General features: G+C 43.1%; 1 protein-coding gene across 1 annotated transcript in view; it reads right to left on the bottom strand.

The window, feature by feature from the left end:
* The window catches only part of LOC126481269 (cadherin-23), a 505,796-nt gene extending 491,310 nt beyond the window's left edge, over positions 1 to 14,486 (bottom strand). Inside the window, exon 1 of the mRNA XM_050104895.1 lies at positions 14,386 to 14,486. The gene's annotated coding sequence lies outside the window, so the exon portion shown is untranslated. The remainder of the gene's footprint in view (positions 1 to 14,385) is intronic.
* Between the last annotated feature and the right edge of the window lie 4,965 nt (positions 14,487 to 19,451).

Genomic DNA, 19,451 nt, shown 5'->3' with positions numbered 1-19,451 from the left:
ATTCTTCACGCATCTCGTTATTTATGAGTCATACCTCCTAGCCAAGATGGGTAAGTTTCTTACTCCGACAGCGATTGTTGTGTGACAGTAAGAGATATGTTTAACAAGTTTGGCTGAAATCGGTCCAGTGGTTTAGAAGAAGAAGTGGAACATAGACGCACACATCCATCCATCCATCCAATCATCCATTCATCCCTCCATTTTTATAATATGTATGGGTCCCCTTAGCTTAGGGATTTGGAGTCAAATGACATAAGTGTGATGATTTCAGTATAGGTTGGAGTATAATGACATGTGTATTGTCAGTATCGATGCTGGGACAGACGAGACTCAGTGCCGGCAAATAGCCTACTACTTTCGAATAGTATGAAGGAGACTGTGGAACTTCATGCTCTTATCCGAGAGACGGATCACCATCAAGGGTGTAATATGCTCTGACAACTGGAAACTCTGCAGAGAGAGCTTTAGATTTACATCCAGGACATTCCAGAAAACATGGATGAAGGAACATTGTCAACTTTTGTAGTGCTGTCTTCCTGAGTAGCGTGTAATATTGCGGTATATTGATAATTTTCACTTTTTGGACGGTCTGAGTGTTTCATTCACTTGTAGTCAGATGGTCCAAAAAATAAAAATTATCAATACACCGTAAATGGATGATGGAATTTAAGTCACTACGTCTCCTCCCCTCGCAAGCCAAATTCATCTAATGAAAACCTTTCTTCCATCACCAAGATTAGAAACAATATTTTTGAGCATTTTCTGCTGTATACTCTTCAAAATCTGCGCAGGATTTGCCACAAGAATATCCAAGAACAAAAGAAACCGCTGGAAGATTTTAAGTCACCACAGTCGGTGAGTTCGAAGGTTGCATATTGACGCTGTAGCCGCCTCGCGTGTTAACGAGTCAATACGCTGCATGGAAGGCACTCTACAACTTTTAGTTAAGAAAACATTTTCTCGGTGAGAAGCAACGTGTGGTATGTATAGGCAATAATAACTGCAATTTAACAATTGGTTTGGGCTCAAAAGTGCTCGTAGTTCCGAGCGCATGAATTATTCATTCTACGATTTTAGTGTACTGTGGGGTATAATGTTATTTGTGTAGTCAATGTCGATGATGAGACACAAGAGACCCGGTGCGGGCATATAGCCACTCCTCTCGAATAAAGGTTAAAGTTACTGCAAATTAAACTAGGGCTCTCTTTTCGGTATGGCATAGTGAAAATAAATGAAGAACGGTAATGCCAAACAGCTTATTGCTCGTAATACGAGAGAGACATATTAAGGGAAGAATGATTATTAAATTAACGACTTCTGTCATCCACCGGATTCACAGATGAAGCCACTTTTAAAGAGGGGACGGTATCGTCAACATTCGCAACACACCTGTCGACAGCGAACCATCAGCACCACTTCAGCCTCATTGTGTGGGCGGGGATTATTGGTGACCGCCGACTAGGTCTACTCACCCCCCCATAACGCTTCATAGTCGAGGAATATCTGCACTTCCTGCGGTGATCCTGCCTCTCCTGCTGGAAGACGTACCATTGGTGTTATGAAGAGCGATATGGCCACTACACGACTCTGTTCCAGCCTAGGGCCTATTGAGTGTGCAGCTCAAACACTAGTTCAAACAGAACATTCCCACCTGCCTGGCGTGTTGCTTTCAATCATTGAAACCTACACCATCAAAGGTCTTTTGTCTTCACCTTCAGATGGGTGCACCTGCCTTAGAACACATTTCCAGTTCTACGTCAATATAACTTTTTATGCCCCTTATGTTCTCAGGGATCATTTCTTACATTTTGTCCCCATTCACCAAAATGTCTTGAAGGCTGTAGGGTGTATGGGATCTCAGCAACAAAACCTCTTGGATGAGTGCTTAATTATACCACAATAAAGTACGGACTCTTGAACCATGGTTCTGGAATGCTTAACTAATGTGTTGTTCAAGTGCGCAGGGCGGCTGGCGAGGCCTCCTCTCCTCCAAGCGTTGCGTGTCGCTCGCCATCAGAGATTCCCGGCTATTTTGTAACCCGTCTGACAGGTTGCCCCAGTGTGCGCAAGGCAAGTTGGTCCATCACAAACAGCAGTCGAATATGCTGACAGACGTATCGGGTATGTAACATAATGTATGTAACATATATATGTAATGTATGTAACATAATCGGTATGTAAGGCCAAAGGAGACAGGGGAGAATGGTCGCCAAAAACTTGTAGAGTATTGTGGGCACCTTATAAATAAAGTAACTGTGGGCAGACTGTACGTAAAATACATTAGTCTGGAGGGTTGATATAGGACGTACAACTAATTGGGTTACGTAATACCAAAGAAATATCTCTAGCCACTACCTCTGTTAGGAAAAGAAAATGTTGGTTTCAATACGAAATCAGCAACGAGGACCGTCCACATTAACAGATATTTTTTACGTGGGCCTGCTGAAAAGCAGTGCTTCCGAATTTTGTTTCTCTGGCGGCGTGTAACGTTATGTCGGTGCTCGAGAAACAGCGTGTTGTAATCGAGTTTATAACCATAGAAAAGGTGCCTTCAATTAAAATCCGTAGAACAATGTTGGTGACTGTAACGACGTTAATAATGTGCGACGTTAGGGTGTTCGTGCTCGTGATGAAGGAAGCGATGATGCTAATCTTACAGTAGTGACTGAGCACGGAATGGACGACCGCGTTCCGGCAACCGGCGGGACCAATCGGAATCGGACTGATAAAATCATCATAGAAAATCGTCGGATAACACAGTCACAGCTCTCAGGTAAGTGTGGCGTATCACGAGTGTGTGTACAGGCCATCATTGCACAACTCTGCGGCACAGAAAACTGTTTGCACGTTGGGTACCTTGAATGCTCACTCCTCACATGAAACAGACAAGACTGGACGTCTGTCAACAGTTTCTCACTCAGTAACTACTTTCGGGCTGAGACCCATTTTCAAATCATCCAACAGGACAGCAAACCGAATTTACACTCATGTACAGTATAATACAGGTATTACTAAATCTTTAAGCATATGCCAGAAATATAGAACATATCGTTTCAAGACTTCCGTAACATAGTCGAAAATGGCATTTCTGAAGATGTGAAAACCATGTCAAAAACGTGCCACGAACAGTTAAAGCTCATACAGATAAGTGGCAGTTTACTCCTTCCGCAGCCTAAGGAAAACTCGGGAAGCGCCCGCCTTATCAGGTTGTGCGACACCTTTCCCTATTTATTGAAACGTTTCCAACCATTAACAATACAACAATAAATACAATAAGGTACAAGTCAAAAATAAAATTAATACCTTTTAATATCTTTACCAAAAACAGTCAAGTACTCTACCGGCCATCAAACTGCTACACCACGAAGATGACGGGCTACAGACGCGAAATTTAACCGACAGGAAGAAGATGCTGTGATATGCAAATGATTAGCTTTTCAGAGCATTCACACAAGGTTGGCGCCAGTGCCGACACCTACAAGGTGCTGACATGAGGAAAGTTTCCAACCGATTTCTCATACACAAACAGCAGTAGACCGACGTTGCCCGGTGAAACGTTGTTGTGATGCCTCGTGTAAGGAGGAGAAATGCGTAACATCACGTTACCGACTTTGATAAAGATAGGATTGTAGCCTATCGCGATTGCGGTTTATCGTATCGCGACATTGCTGCTCGCGTTGGTCGATATCCAACGACTGTTAGCAGAATAAGGAATCGGTGGGTTTAGGAGGGTAATACGGAACGCCGTGCTGGATCCCAACGGCCTCGTATCACTAGCAGTCGACATGACAGGCATCTTATCCACATGACTGTAACGGATCGTGCAGTCACGTCGCGATGCCTGTGTCAACACATGAGCACGTTTGCAAGACAACAACCATCTGCACGAACAGTTCGACGACGTTTACAGCAGCATGAACTATCAGCTCGGAGACCATGGCTGCGGTTACCCTTGACGCTGCATCACAGAGAGGAGCGCCTGCGATGGTGTACTCAACGACGAACTTGGGTGCACGAATGGCAAAGCGTCATTTTTTCGGAAGAATCAAGGTTCTGTTTACAGCATCATGATGGGCGCATCCGTGTTTGGCGACATTGCAGTGAACGCACATTGGAAGCGTGTATTCGTCATCGCCATACTGGCGTATCATCCGGCGTGATGGTATGGGGTGCCATTGGTCACACGTCTCGGTCACCTCTTGTTCGCATTGACGGCAGTTTGAACAATGGACGTTACATAACAGACGTTGTCGTTGGGTCGACATGGTAACGCGTAGGGATCGTCTACTGTAGAGCCCCATGTCCAGCAAAATGTGCTGAACGGTGTTCTTCAAAACATTTTTGCCTACTCTGACGTCAGACTTGCCACAGAATATCTCCTATGCTACTTTATAGAGACTCCGATCTCAACGTTCAGTGGTGAGACGTGGACGTCCAGCACCTTTTCTGTGAAAATTCTCTTATGTCAATATATACGGTGAGCAACAAGCATAAGTGCAGATATTTTTACACGCGTTACTTTAATATGTACAAATATCAGTGTGTTGGTTGTTTCTTCTATGCATCGAACAATCTTCTCAAAAACACGTCACAAACCTATCGACCTGATGTTTTCTGCATTGTGGACTATACCTGTCAATATAGCTTAACCGTTTTGCGTCTACACTTCAACACCTGGCCTGTTTCCCAGGGCAAAATAAGCATTCACGGCTTGTCCTTGCTCCATGAACCAGTCTAAAAACATAAGACTTGTAATGGCTGTAATTACGGGTCTATAAATGACGTAAATACTGTTGTATGTTGTTCAGTAAACCATCACCAATAGAAATATATACACTTATACCGGTTACATCCTGTACTTGCGTTTTCGGGCGGTATCGTCGCTACAGTGATTCTCCATTCGTCTCTACACCGTTTGCACACTTTCGTTACCGCGTCACGTGCCTGCAAAGCCAGCACGCGGCATTCAATCTCGGGGTCGGCCGTAGTCCTACCGTTTTGGTCCTTTAGTATAAGTAGTACAAGAAACTGTAAGTAGGCATACAAGTTTTTGAGTTTCACCGTCACTTGTAGCCTTGGTATCTACAAACATCTCAAAGGTAAAATATTGAACATTATAGGAAACGCAGTGAATTTCATTACAAACTCATTTTCGTGTGGAGCTGGAGTGTCGCTATAAAAGCTTTTAACTTTAATACTCCCCAGACGTATTAATGGTAAAAAACTGTTCATGATGAAAGCACAGGCCTTAAGAGAATTTATTCATTTTATCTTAGTGTTAAACCTAGTACGTGTTAGAGTGGAGTGGAATATTACGAACATAAAAAAGCACCGACTCTGGTTACTATCTCAGCTTATAGGCCATTGAGAGCGGAACTGAAATTTTTAGCATTTGTGGGAAAGCTCTAGTTTTTCCATTATGCGTTCTCCGAGATCTCACTCCGTCTTCAGGCCACAAGTGATCCATCGGGATCATCCGACCGCCGTATCATCCTCGGCTGAGGATGCGGTAGGAGGGGCGTGTGGTCAGCACACCGCTCTCCCGGGCGCTGCGATGGTTTTCTGTGACTGGAGCCGTTACTATTCGGTCGAGTAGCTCCTCAATTGGCATCACGAGGCTGAGTGCACCCCGAAAAATTGCAACAGTGCATGACGGCCCGGATGCTCACCCATCCAACTGCCGGCCACGACCGACAGCGCTTAACTTTGGTGATCTGACGAAAACCGGTGTCCCCACTGCGGCAAGGCCGTTGCCGTTCTCCGACATGACCCTTATTAATTACAAACGAGTGGAAAAATGACAAAACATTTTCTTTTTGTGTATGAGCAACCTCTTGGAAGGACACTGAATTTCAAGTTCAAGAACTTTTGGAACTATCCTTGATTGTTAATTGTTTAACTATTTACTCAGGTTCGGCAGGATATCTATTCACCTCTTTAACTCAGGTGGTGCACTGTTGATATTGGATTTACCAAACGAACTGTTATGGCAACAAGCTTCAGTTCAGTACCCCTTACTGTCAGCATGAAGCCAAATTCGTCACGCTTTTTTATTGTGTAAGTCAATATATACATTAAATGTATACGTTGTTTATCCATGCATGCCGCTATAACTCCGCAACCCACCCCCACTTTTACGTGAGGGTTATATGCCATGGTAGCCCTCCATTCCCCATGCATGAAGGTTTCGGTTCGGAACTGCAGGGGTTTGGTTCGAAGATAGCACTGCAACAGTGGGCTTCTTATAGAAAGTCAAAGCAATTGGGAACCGAAGACGCCGAGATTTGGCAGGAAGTCCGAGAATTTTCCACACTGTTACAGAAACTTCCAATAAGTTCGAGAATGTTCTAGAATGTTCCGCAATGTTCTAGTCTCCCATAACGTTACAGAATGTTCGAAAATATTATAGAAGATTTCATTATCCTGTTGCGGTATGAACACACACACACACACACACACACACACACACACACACACACACACACATACACGACTGATAAGCCGGCCACGGTGGCCGAGCGGTTCTAGGCGCTTCAGTCCGGAACCGCGTTGCTGCTACGGTCGCAGGTTCCAATCCTGCCTCTGCCATGGATGTGTGTGATGTCCTTGGGTTAGTTAGGTTTAAGTAGTTCTAAGTTCTAGGGTACTGATGACCTCAGATGTTAAGTTCCATAGTGCTCAGAGCCATTTGAACAATTTGAACGACTGATAAGCCAAAAAATTATGGCCATTGCCCACCGCGACGTTAGATGCCGCCTGCTGGCGTTGCGGGCACGTCACTCGGTAACAAAAGTATCGAAGAGGACCAGACACGGACGGGGAATCACTCTAGCAAAAATATGGGCTGCAGATGAGGAAATCCATCGAGATAAGCGACTTTGACAAAGGGCAGCTTTTATTATTATGCAGAGACTGTGAGCGAGTATCTCGAAAGCGGCAAAGCAGGTCGAATGTTCACGTGCTACTGCCGTGAGCATCTATGGAAAGAGGTAGGGCAGTGAAACTACCTCTAGGCGCTAAATGGTTGGACGTCTACGTTTCTTCAGAGAACTTGGGGGTTCGGATTTTTGTCTGCTCTGTAATATAGGATAGGTAGTGATCTGTGGGATCTCTGCCTAAAAAGCACAATGCGGGTGTACGCACCCCGGGTTTCGGACCACACCGTTCATTGTTACATTGTTGAACATGGAGCTCCGCAGCACAGCACCCCTACATATTCAAATGGTGACCCAATGACATCGTCAGTTACGATTGCAGTGGGCACGGGACCTTCGGGATTCGACCGTCAGTCGGCGGAATCGTGTCGGCCCTTCGGGCTGCTTTTTGCTAGACTAGATCGATGGTCGTCTCCACAAACGCCGTCATCCAGGTGAACGGCGGTTCGAAACGTGTAGTGCTCCACGAACGCAGTGTGGTGGGATCCGTATTGTGCTATAGGAGACTTCCTCCTGCGCTTGCATGGGACCTGTGGTAGACACGCTGGCAACTGCGAACCACCTACATACCTTCGAGCTTGTAGTCTTCCCCGACGGCGGTGTCATCTTTCAACAATATAATTTACCGTGTCTCGGAGCCAGAACCGTGCTACAGTGGTTTGAGGAGCATTATAGTGAACTCACTGTGATATCTGGGCGCGCAATTTCACCTGCTGTGATTCATACGGAAACCATCTGGGTCGCTCTTGGGCACCATCACTGCGTACGCAAATCAGCGGTCCGCTATTTACGCGAATCACATGACCTGTAGGTAGACATCTAATGCCCATACTTCCAAAAACCTACCAACAAACTGACGGAGCCCTGATACGCAGAATCAGTGATATATTTCGTTCCAAAGACGGACAAAGAGGCTATTAAGTATGTAGTGTAAAGTGTATTAAGTGGTATTTTAGTGCGTTAAATAATATTAACATTTAACAGGATGCCTAAACATAAGGGAGAAGATTTTGCCGTTGTTGAACTGGAAAGGAGGAAACGGAAAGAACAGCGAAGAAATGAAACAGATGAGTAGCAAGAAATATGTTTAGCTTCAAAACGGAAGAGAATGAATAGATCTCGAGGAAACGTAACAGATGCACATAGAGATGAGATGACATTAGGGAAGAGAAACGAGTGAGACTCTCAGCAAGCAGGCAGAGAGAACCTGCCGAAGAAACAAGATTACGAAACGAGCTACACTGTTTCAGTTAGTGAAATTCCCGAAAGACTATGATCGCAAGCACACGAAGGAAACGTCAACAAAACATTAATGTATGAAAAGTACAAAACAGAAGTAATAGAGATTACAGTTTATGAAGTGAAGCATTCCATTATGATCACACTAAAGAGTACAACAAACACATTGGCAAAAAGTATTGTCAGTTTGAGTGGAAAAGTTTGACACCACTGGAAGTACCTCCATCAGAATTCTTTCATAATATGACTGGAGAAACTCCAGAAACAAAACATATTCTACGAAATATGAGAACGTAAAATGCTTGCTTCCTAATGACATCACTTGATGCTCCTTCCTTGAGCAGTGAAGAACGCCAATTCATTTCTGTGTCTTAGATTAAAGGACAAGTCTATCATAGAGTGAGATCTTTGTTACCACTGCCAGACGAATCTTGTAAGTCTTCACAACTGTGTTTCGTTGGCGACGAACAAACGCAAGTTCCAGAGTTTTCGTTAACTTTTTCGAATATTTAGGAATTTTCTAGAACGTTCTGGAATGTTTTGGAATGTTATCGGTGTTCCACAAAAATGAATGAGTGAGTGACTGAGTATTTTATATCAGGATAGTGGATCTAAGAGTATTTTCGAGCATTCTAGAGTAATTTTACGCGTAAAATATCAGCTTTTACGTTTTTCTTGAATGTTCATTTTTATGATTTTCTAGAACGTTTTCGACTGATCTGGAATTGAGTACTTGCACCATAATTCAAATTCGTTCTCAGTCGTAGATCTAAAGTAATTACACGTGAACACGGGAAAAGCGAAGAACTAGGAAATTCACTTTTTGTTCTATTTTAATGTTCATTGCCCAATTGGTATGACACTTAGGATTCTTGATTATAACTCGTTAAAGCCAGTATTGAACCCTTTTATAGATCAGCGTAAATGTCGATGATGCGTTATGAACATAGCTTGTCAGGTGCTGTATTAAGTTCTCTAGAGCGTAAGGGTGCTTGCTGGTGCATAACTACCCTTCATAAATCACCCGTCAAAAATACTGACTAGGTGTCAGGAGGGCCAGCGCCAGTCACACTATATCAGAACAAATTTACGAACTTCCAACATGATGGGGTAGCTGTGGGTCAGTAACTTCTGGTAATCAGTACAACGTAAAACCACTCCAAAGTTGCAAATTTTACTTTTTTATTCGCTCGACGGCTAGTTTCGGGCCGAGACCCACTTTCAGATCATCGTAACATAGTCAAAAATGGTATTTCCGAAGATATGAAAACCACATCAAAAATGTGCAACGAACAGTTACAGCGCATACAGATAACTCTGTATGGTTTTCACATATTCGGAAGTACCATTCACAATGTTACTTATAAACCATCTTGATTGCAAAAATGTTTATTCACATGACCGGTTTCGGATCCTCTAGAACCATCTTCAGATCAGCAATGTGACATGTGACGTACCATGTGAAGGTTGCTGTGTGTGGAGGGATTACTCCTGTAACCGAAATTGCAGATCTGCAGATGGTTCTAGAGGAACCGAAACCGGTCATGTGAATAAACATTTTTGCAAACAAGGCGGATTATAAGTAACATTGTAAAACCACTGATTGCGGTTATCCCATCAGACATTATGTCTGTTTTTGCAAAGTACCATTTACGACTATGTTGCGATGATTTGAAAATGGATCTCGGCCGGAAACTAGACATCGAGTGAATAGAAAAGTAAAATTGGCAACTTTGGACTGGTTTTTCGTTGCACTGAGAACTGAGATCATCATTTCGATCTGGACTGATCGATGGAACCAGTTCACACATGGTCTGCTTCGCAAGTATTTAGTTTAATCTGATCTAATTAGTTATTTGGTTTATGGTGTTGTGTGGAACCTGCTGCGGTGAAGCAGTTACAGAATGCTAAATGGAAAAAAAATACCTCGAAGACAAGATGTTTATCACAGTTTAAAGATGTAAGGAAGTCAATACAACGGAAGATTTAATACTACTGCGAGTGTCGCTTGCATAGAATAAAATGTGTGAGCTACCAAGAAGCCTTCAACTTCCGTTTGGAAATATGAGGCTTATCCTTCACATTTTTCAGTTCTGCAGGAGATCTACTGAATGCGCAGAACGATCCTCACCTTTCTGCACAAGGCGTTAAGGAAGTGTTTCCTTCATATTTTGGAGCAAGTACACTTTCAGAAAAGATATTCTTGACTATCGTTTGTGAAAGCATAGCTTCCTCAAAATAAAATGCGACAGGATATAGCCGATTATAGTTAAAATAGCAAGATAAACAAGTTATCGTCTTCAGGTGAGGTACGGATATGTCACTTTATCGACAGTGTGTAAAGCAATGATTTACACACTACTGGCAGTATCATTTACATTCAATTCCTAGTACACCAGAATCTAAAAGTAGGAATTTAATGGAGTCACCTCTCATGAGCACAAACAGATTACACATATACAGGGTGAGTCTGGTAAGTATACTAACTGTCATGGTAAGTCGCTCATCATTGCAGGTGATAAATAGGACCAGAACCATCTAGAATAAGAACTATGTGTATAACAATGCTTAAGATTAGGCACTGCGGGTGATGCACATTGACGAAACATGTTCACAGGGTCGGTTTAACGCCCAAGCGACGCCAGCCGTCGCTTCGGGAACCACAGCCGTAAGATCTCTATACAGGGCGTATCGAAATATTAGTTAGCGGCCTCTTAGGAGCGAAAACCTGAATGGGGAGCCCAAATGCAACGTTTGTATACAGTGCGTTTGACAATTAATAGCAAAAACCAAGGAGGTAGAAGCGTACGTGGGAAAAGGGTGGAGGGGCGCCAAATGATGAGTCGCTTCTGTCGAAAAATGTTATCAAACCAGCTCTGTATATTCAGCTGTAGTGATGAAGCACAAAAGAAAGATCAAAATATCTTCTAACTGCTTAAATTTTACTTTGTATGCTTAGGAGCACGGGTTGTTGCAATGTGTGAAAAATACCAAGCTGATGGCGAATAGTTTCACAGGTATTGACTATTCGTTACTGAAGTATATCCTCACACACACTTAATATCACATGCAGCTGCACACACAAATGGCTTCAAGTATCTTCATAGATGATCTATTTGGGTCAATTAGGGGCATAAAACTCTCCCTCCTATCCACTTTCGATAATAAACGCATGTTTGGTACATTTTAATTGCAGTTATAGCCTAAAAACTGTAGCATTCATTTAACTTAAGGGTAAAACGAACACATTATGGATCAGAGGTCGTCAAACTATGCTCAGCAAGCCGCATGTGGCCCGAATGAAATATTGGTGCGACCTGAGGTTTCAGTCTTATTGTACAACAATATGTATCTAGCAACTAAGAGCCGAATCAAAAAATGCCAAGTAAGATTAAGAGTTTCTTAAAAGTGTACTTTTCCTGCTCAGAAATAAACAAAACTACTTACAGAGACAATACTATTTAAAGATGTTCTTAGATTTAATCGACGTTGGTTAATTCGGCTGTGAGCTAAGTGACGTTGGCCGCTTGCCACAGGGGCAGACGGGTAAGTAGAGCTACCATTGCAGTGTCAGAGGATATGAGCTGGAGACTGTTTCATTGTTTGTCTTCCAATGCCGACAAGTCGCAGGCGTGTGCATTTGGTTCCGATGAGCTGCTATTGTATAAATTTTGACACGGAAGAAAGATAACTTCGAGAATACTGCAGAGACGATCATTTTAGAATTCGGTACATATTCTTAGCAAGAATATACAATTAAATTAAGGTTATATTAATACAATGCAGTGAGTAGAAGAAAAATGGCGTGAAAAACTGTAGAAAACATTTCTGATCTTGCCTCGTATTGCATAATGCTTTTAATTATAACTGCAGTTACTGCTATTAGTCAATTAATCATTCGCCCACACAAACAACAAAATAACATTTCGTCTGACAGTTACATTGTCAAGTTTGGGGTCGCTGTGGGTGGCAGCAATTTTAAACAAAGCAATCGACGCGAAGTGTTCTGGATGATCAGTACCTGGGGGCTGGCGGACAATTTTTCGAGCCCTTACTGTAGCTAGTCTCTTAAGGGCTCATAGTATACTAATTTATGTAGCTTACCAATTATCATTAGGATATATATATATATATATATATATATATATATATATATATATATATATATATATATATATATATATATAATACATTCAGCCCGAGGTGCCACGCCACAGTGTCAGTACCGGCTCTTGAGGCAAAACACTGCTGTAGATACACAGTAGGGCTGCTGATAAAATATAGACATATCGATATTTTTCCGATAAATATCGATTGTGTAGGCGCTGATTCTTCACCGATATATCAATATATCGCTATCGGAACGGCTATATCGAGTGCCAATATTTTTAATTTATGTTTTTTCGCAATTTTCGGTGAATATTTGAAATTATAGTAGAACATAATTTTACTTTCACTTTGTGAACTACTTTTTGAGCTTTTGTCACGTCCAGCCTTTCTCTTTGACTGTTTGAAGAAAGCCGGCTTCTGTGGCCGAGAGGTTCTAGGCGCTTCAGTCTGGAACCGGGCGACCGCTACGGTCGCAGGTCGAATCCTGCCTCGGGCATGGATATGTGTGATGCCCTTAGGTTAGTCAGGTTTAAGTAGTTCTAAGTTCTAGGGGACTGATGACCTCAGATGTTAAGTCCCACAGTGCTCAGAGCCATTTGAACCATTTTGTCTGAAGCAAATATGGATGGCACAAAGGAGAAGTCTGATAGCGCTGGAGGGTGGCGCTGTGAATGGAATAACAAGATATCCGCTATAAACAAAAAGTACACCAGAACCGTTAAAAATCGCAACTACTGTGCTATTACTTCACATCGGCATTCTTCAGAAACATTTGCTGAAACTGATGAACAAAAATCTAAATGACAAGATTGGTTTTTGCGGTGGGTGGAGACGTGTGAGGCAAATGCTGACGTAATCGGCGCTCAGTGCTACCAACAGAAACTGCGGAGTTTAACTTCACGACGCAGTTTTAACTCTTCGACTGCTAATTCGCTTGTGTTCGCAGAAATGAAAAAAACCGGGAAGTTGGCATGAAGTGTTCCACACAAATCTGATATGTGGCGAAACTGAACGACGGACCCACCGCACACGTTTTATTGTGCCACTTGAATGCAGTTACCATTGTTAGCAAAGTGACTATCGTCAATCATGAACGTGTATCGTTTTCCTTTCAGTTCTTGCTCTAAGAGGGATAAGCAGGCTGCTAGCTTCCGGATGTACAGAATATCTAATAATAAATCAGTACTTAAATATACAGCTCTAAAACTGTGAGTGTATTAACAATGTGCAACCGATAATTTTTTTGGACGGTACGTCGATATTTTTCCGTCAATGTATCTTCTTTTTCGGGAAAAGTCTGTCCATGTAACTACGCAAACTGTATCTCTGTGCGTATAGCTATATAGAACTTTGTGTACATATTTCAGAATATGGAATGGCCGTATAAAACAGATAGTGGGAGAAGCAGACATAAGACTCATCGGAAAAATCTTAAGGAAATGTAACTCATCCACGAAAGAAGTGGCTTATAAGGCGCTAGTTCGTCCGATTCTTAAGTATTCTGCTTCTGTCTGGGATTCGTATCAGGTAGCACTGATAGAGGAGATAGAGAACATCCAACGAAGAGCGGCGCGTTTCGTCGCGGGATCGTTTAGATGGCGAGAGAGCGTCACGGAGATGGTAAACAAACTCCACTGGCAGACGTGACAGAGACGTTGTGCATCATGGACATATTTACTATTGAAATTTCGGGAGAGCACTTTTCAGGAGGTGTCAGACAACATATTAAACAAATTAATTCCCCCCACATACAACCCGCATACTGACCAGGAGGAGAAAATTCGAGAAATTGCAGCCAATACAGAGGCTTATCGACAATCATACCTCCCACGCCCTATTAGCGAGTGGAACAGGGTTGGACTGATCAGATAGTGGTACCGAAAGTACCCTCCGAAACACACCATTAGGTGGCTTGCGGAGAATGGTATAGATGTAGAATATCCTGTACTCCAAGAATAGTGGAGGACCCAGAACGAAACCTTGAGGTACCGCCCGACAACGGGTCGCGCCAGCCAGATTTGAATCAGATCTCTGCTTGCCAGTATTCGATGACAATTATTGTTGTCCCTGAAATAGCACGCAGAGCAGCGTAGAGACTCACCGCGGGAGCAGCAGTGGCGGGTTGCGGGCTGGGTGCTGCTTCGGCGGCGGCGGCGGCGGCGTAACTTCCCAGTGCTGAGCGCTGCACTGCGCGGCGCGTCCTCTCCGGCTGGCGTCAGACGCGCTACTGCCACTGGCCCGCGGTTCGCGCTGGCGGTCGCCTGCAGTGGGCGCACGCCGCGATTTGGAGCCCGGGGCCAGCGGACTGGCACACGCGCCGCGCCTCGCCGCGCTAACCCACTGCCGGAAGCGTCGCAGACAAGCTGCAGGTGCCGTCGGCAGCGCGAGCTGCTAGACACAATTCTCTTACTGCCACACCGAAAGCAAGGTGTACATCTTCTTCCTCATTTTGTCTGGAATCTCATATACATCTACATAGTACTCCGGAAGCCACACAATAGTGTGTGACGGAGGGTATTTCTGCAACCACAAACTATATCTCCCCCTAGCGTGTTCCACTCGCGAATGGTTGTCGATAAGCCTCTGTATTGGCTCTAATTTCCCAAATTTTCTCGTCGTCGTCATTATGAGAGATGAATGTGGGAGGAAGTAATATGAGCAAGGATCGGAAGGCAATGTACAATAATTTTTTCCTCGCCTGGTAATGCAGCTGGAATGTTGAAATTTCACGACGACATGCTTTGAAGTTTGCGCTACAGAGTGTGTTTTGTTTTCATGTGCATCTCTAGCGAGAGAAGCGTGGACTACGAAACAAATACGGTGCGCATGTAACTATCTCCAACTCGTAAAGGGTAGCTTGGGGTAGTTCAATATTTGTGGACTAAAGGACTTAGACGGAGTGAAATTCACAAGGACGTTCATCGCTTGTATGGGGACGACTGTATGGATTGTAGCAATGTCTCCAGGTGGTGTGCAGGCCCGGATCTGAGGGTGAAGGGAGGGGGTCAAACCGGGGTATCTGCCCTTGGCGACGATTTCAGGGGGCGCTAAATTCATATTCGTGAAGAAAAATCTTTTTTCACAAAGCGCCTAGCGTCCAGTGGTCGTTGGTCTATCGATTATTAATAAGATTTTAAAATCCTGTTGGTTTTTGAACATTTTTGAAAACATTATAAGTTGATGTCTGAACGAATGATAAGTCGGTTTTTGAATGAGTGCACAGTGTAAGTGATGTCTCTACCAGGGGAATCCTCGTCGCATCAACAAATAAAACGCTTTCCTGCAGACAAAAAAGTGACGGAGCTATACGAGCCGAGCCGAATAAACCCTAAGGGGTGAGTATCAATTGCTGCTGTTCGTTTAAGTGATTAATTGAGTGTACGAATAACAAGCGTTGCTATAATTATTAGCGAAATCCATAGATTCAGAGTGTCAGTGTGGAAATGAACGACTAACAGGAATAACCGGTAAGCAAGATTACGTAGTATCTTCTTGGTGTATCCAAGAAAATGAAATTATGACGGAAAATTTTTGCCAGATCTCTACACTACTAAGGGCCAGTTGTACAGTCCCTGGTTAGCAGCCGCTTATGTTCTACTCTCGGAACAGCGCGAAAAATGCGTTGTACGAACACGTAATAACGCCTAAGCGGAGAATAAATGCGGGATAACTAAAAAGGTATTACTGGCAGTGTTAGTGAAGTTAACCGGAGAATAAGTTTTGACAATGACAGAATAGCTATAAAATCAGTTATGACGAGATTGTCTCATAGAACGAGGAAGGAGAAGAAACGGAGACTTCACACAAATTATACGGAAGACTATGACGATTCTAAATTTATATAAAAATTTCGTACTAGTACTACTTTCCTGTCTCATACTTGAAAAACTGGATCTTATGAATGAAATGTGAAACTATTTCCTAACATAAAACTTTTTGCTTGTAATGGGCCTCATAGGCATTTGATATTGGTATCTCGTGAATTATGTTCTGTCGTGTTATTTATATAAATGAGTTAGATAAAAATGATCATTTGTGACAGAACAGTCTCGCTTATTTGGTGTGCGTTACAATAGCTGCAATATTAGAAAGGCCTATTTCGTTTTATCTAGCACGCACTGACAAAATAGACCTATTCAAATCGAGAAACCACACCATTCATTGATACTATTCGTATTAATAGCTTTTTCGGTATTTTACAACGACACTTGGATTTTTCATGTAGCAAAATGTTTGACAGGTTTTGGTGAGGTAATAGATTCCTTAGCAGAAAGGAAAGCACGCCGTACAAAGCTGTAGCTAGACAAGAGAGAAAAAGATGATGAGACCTAAGGGTTGAAGAAATGTTTACTGTCTTGCTTGTCTCTTGTCTTTATTGGTTTTATGTTTCCTGTAATCAACTTTATGTCACACAAAAGGGGAAGTTACTAGCTAACAGGCATTAAGGAGTGCAAATTTTCTGAAGAGTCCTTATTCTCCCAGTTACAAATAATCCTACCCAGTATTAATTATGAGTTATTTTTAAGGGGGAGGATGTCTAACCGGCCGACTGGGGGTTGTAGAGACACCCCAGGACATTTTAATTTCCGCTGCCCCGAATATAGGCTTGATCGCTTCCATTACAAAATATACACGCTTGAATTCCACAGAGCGAAATACAGTAATGTACGATAGAAGAATGCTGTGTGAAGAGGCGTGGCACTGGACTTCGGCGCACCTAAACCTAAATAACACGTCTTACATTTCCTCGAACATATATATCAAACTCTTCAAAAAGACGTGCGCTACAAAATGAACATATTTTTCTACAAACAATCCTGTCGGAGGAACATCCGCAACTGAGGGTGAAAATACCTCTACAGTTGGAAGGTTCTTTTTACGTAACACACGACGGGTTTCGTGCTCTTATACGGCCATCTTCAGGTGTTGTAACTTGGTGCTGTGATCCCGAGCGCCACGGTGGACGTGTACAAGACGCGGTGTGCTACCAACGAGCCGATGATGGGCACATAAGAGCCCGAAACCGGTAGTGTGTTAAATGAAAAGAACCTTACAACCGCAGCGATATTTTAAAACTATGGAACATATTTTTGAAAAATCGATTTTTTAAAATTTTTGACGTCCTGTCCAAAACGCTCGATTAGGAGAGGGCCGGGGCGCCACGATTAGGTTTTTGCCCCGGTTCGAAAATATCGTAGATCCGGGGCTGGTGGTGTGTATTCTTCCAGGAGGTGTAGGGGGACGCGAAATTGAAGCGTCACCCATCCAGCAGTGTCAGCCCAGTTTGCAGGTGAATATAAGTTTAATTTAGTGTTTTGTTTTTGTATTTTGTAATATTTGTAATGTTTGTGAATTATGGCTCAAAAATGGTTCAAATGGCTCTGACCACTATGGGACTTAACGTCTGAGGACTGATGACCTAGAACTTAGAACTACTTAAACCTAACTAACCTAAGGACATCACACACATCCATGCCCGAGGCAGTATTCTAACCTGCGACCGTAGCGGTCGCGCGGTTCCAGACTGTAGCGCCAGAACCGCTCGGCCACTCCGGCCGGCTTTTGTGAATTATCTAAAGTTGTATTTATTTTTATGTTTCATGTACGGAGAGGGTGGCGCAACGAACGGAGACAGCATCTTCACTGCCGGGACCAGAGAGAAAATTGTTGGCCACTATACGTCGCGGGTCGACAGCCAAAGAGAAACAGAAGATCCTGAAACCGAGTTGTTGCGTCGTGCTTCTAAAAACTGGAAAAATAAGAATTTGTAATGTTTTTACAACAATGACGTCGTAGAAAGTTTAATCATGTTATAAATGTTCAGTTCTATTTTGTCAAGGCTCAGGTTCACGTCTATATGTAGTATATAGGAAGATAATAAACTAGTGTATACTACAAGAGTTTAAATACGTGTTCCGAAAATTTATTTATGAAGAATTGTATTAAGGAAGAAGCCTTACTGATTTATTTGACAAGATTATTAATTTTGACAACGTTCATCGCGAGTTTGAGTCTTAAAAGTTTATTCAATGTGGTTTTAATATTTATTAAAGCAGATAACTTGCATTAATATAATGTCTGAGAAGAAACAAACGACATCTAAATTGAAAAAAGTTTGCGCAGACCAATTGGACTGAGTGACGTAATTCTGCGCATACGACTCAAATATGATGTTTTAATTACAGTTTCGTTCAAGAACCATTCAGAGACAACTTTAAAAGAATTTAAATAATTTTGAAGTGTTTTGTAACTGACGTAGGTGACGAAGTCTGCAAATGGTCATATGACAAAAGAAAATCATTTATACAAAACTTACGTCGTTACACTACACCGTGGCGACCTTATAAACAGGACTTGTGTGCAACTACGGCACACAGGTACGAGACAATTAAAACATCAAGAGTCCTTCGGAAGTCAACGCGAGTCTTCGTGGAGCCTTCACCAGCCAGCGGCGACTTCGCGGGTGTGGGCATCTGACGGAGCGCAGCCAAGCAGTACGATCACGCAGTTATTCCACGAGAAGGCGCATCTGTTGGGCAGCAGCTGAACGCTGCAAACCCCGACAACCTTCCTCTCCCTAAACTAACAGGCCCAGTACGTCAGCTGGGGGGCGTTCCTCCGGCTGGTATTAGAGGTGTTGCTGAGGGCTTCGCCTGTCTACGGTGCGGCCGGGCGTGGTTGCGGCCAGTGACGTCTCCGGTGTTCGACTCAGCGTACTGCCGGTTGCGGAAGAGGGGTCGCAGCATCTCAGCGGCTGCATCGACGGCGGTTACTTCTGCAGCCCGTAGCAGCACACTGATCATCGAGAACTACTACAAACTACAATATTAGTGTCCGGTGAGTCCGTTTTAAGTTGGAAGTGGAGTGTTGTACATAGGGAGTGTGCTTTTAATAGGATTGTTGATTACAAGTCTGCGTGTGTAACTAGTTAATATCTTACAATAATGTCGGGAAGTGAAATGTCAGACGAAGAGCAATCTGTGTCCGATGGGAGCATGAGATCCCTTTTTAGGGCGATCGCTAAATTAAAACAATCTAACGGGGATTTTTTAGCTGAATTAGAACAATCTAACTTTCATCTGCTTGGTTTCATGAAGAAATTCATGGCTGGCCAAATCCTTGCGACAGATGCAGGAGTGAAATCAGCATACTTCAATCAAACGGACT

This window comes from Schistocerca serialis, chromosome 5, assembly GCF_023864345.2.
Source record: "Schistocerca serialis cubense isolate TAMUIC-IGC-003099 chromosome 5, iqSchSeri2.2, whole genome shotgun sequence".
NCBI lineage: Eukaryota > Metazoa > Arthropoda > Insecta > Orthoptera > Acrididae > Schistocerca > Schistocerca serialis.
The sequence above is the reverse complement of the archived record's forward strand: the minus strand, read 5'-3'. Positions and strand labels throughout refer to the sequence as shown.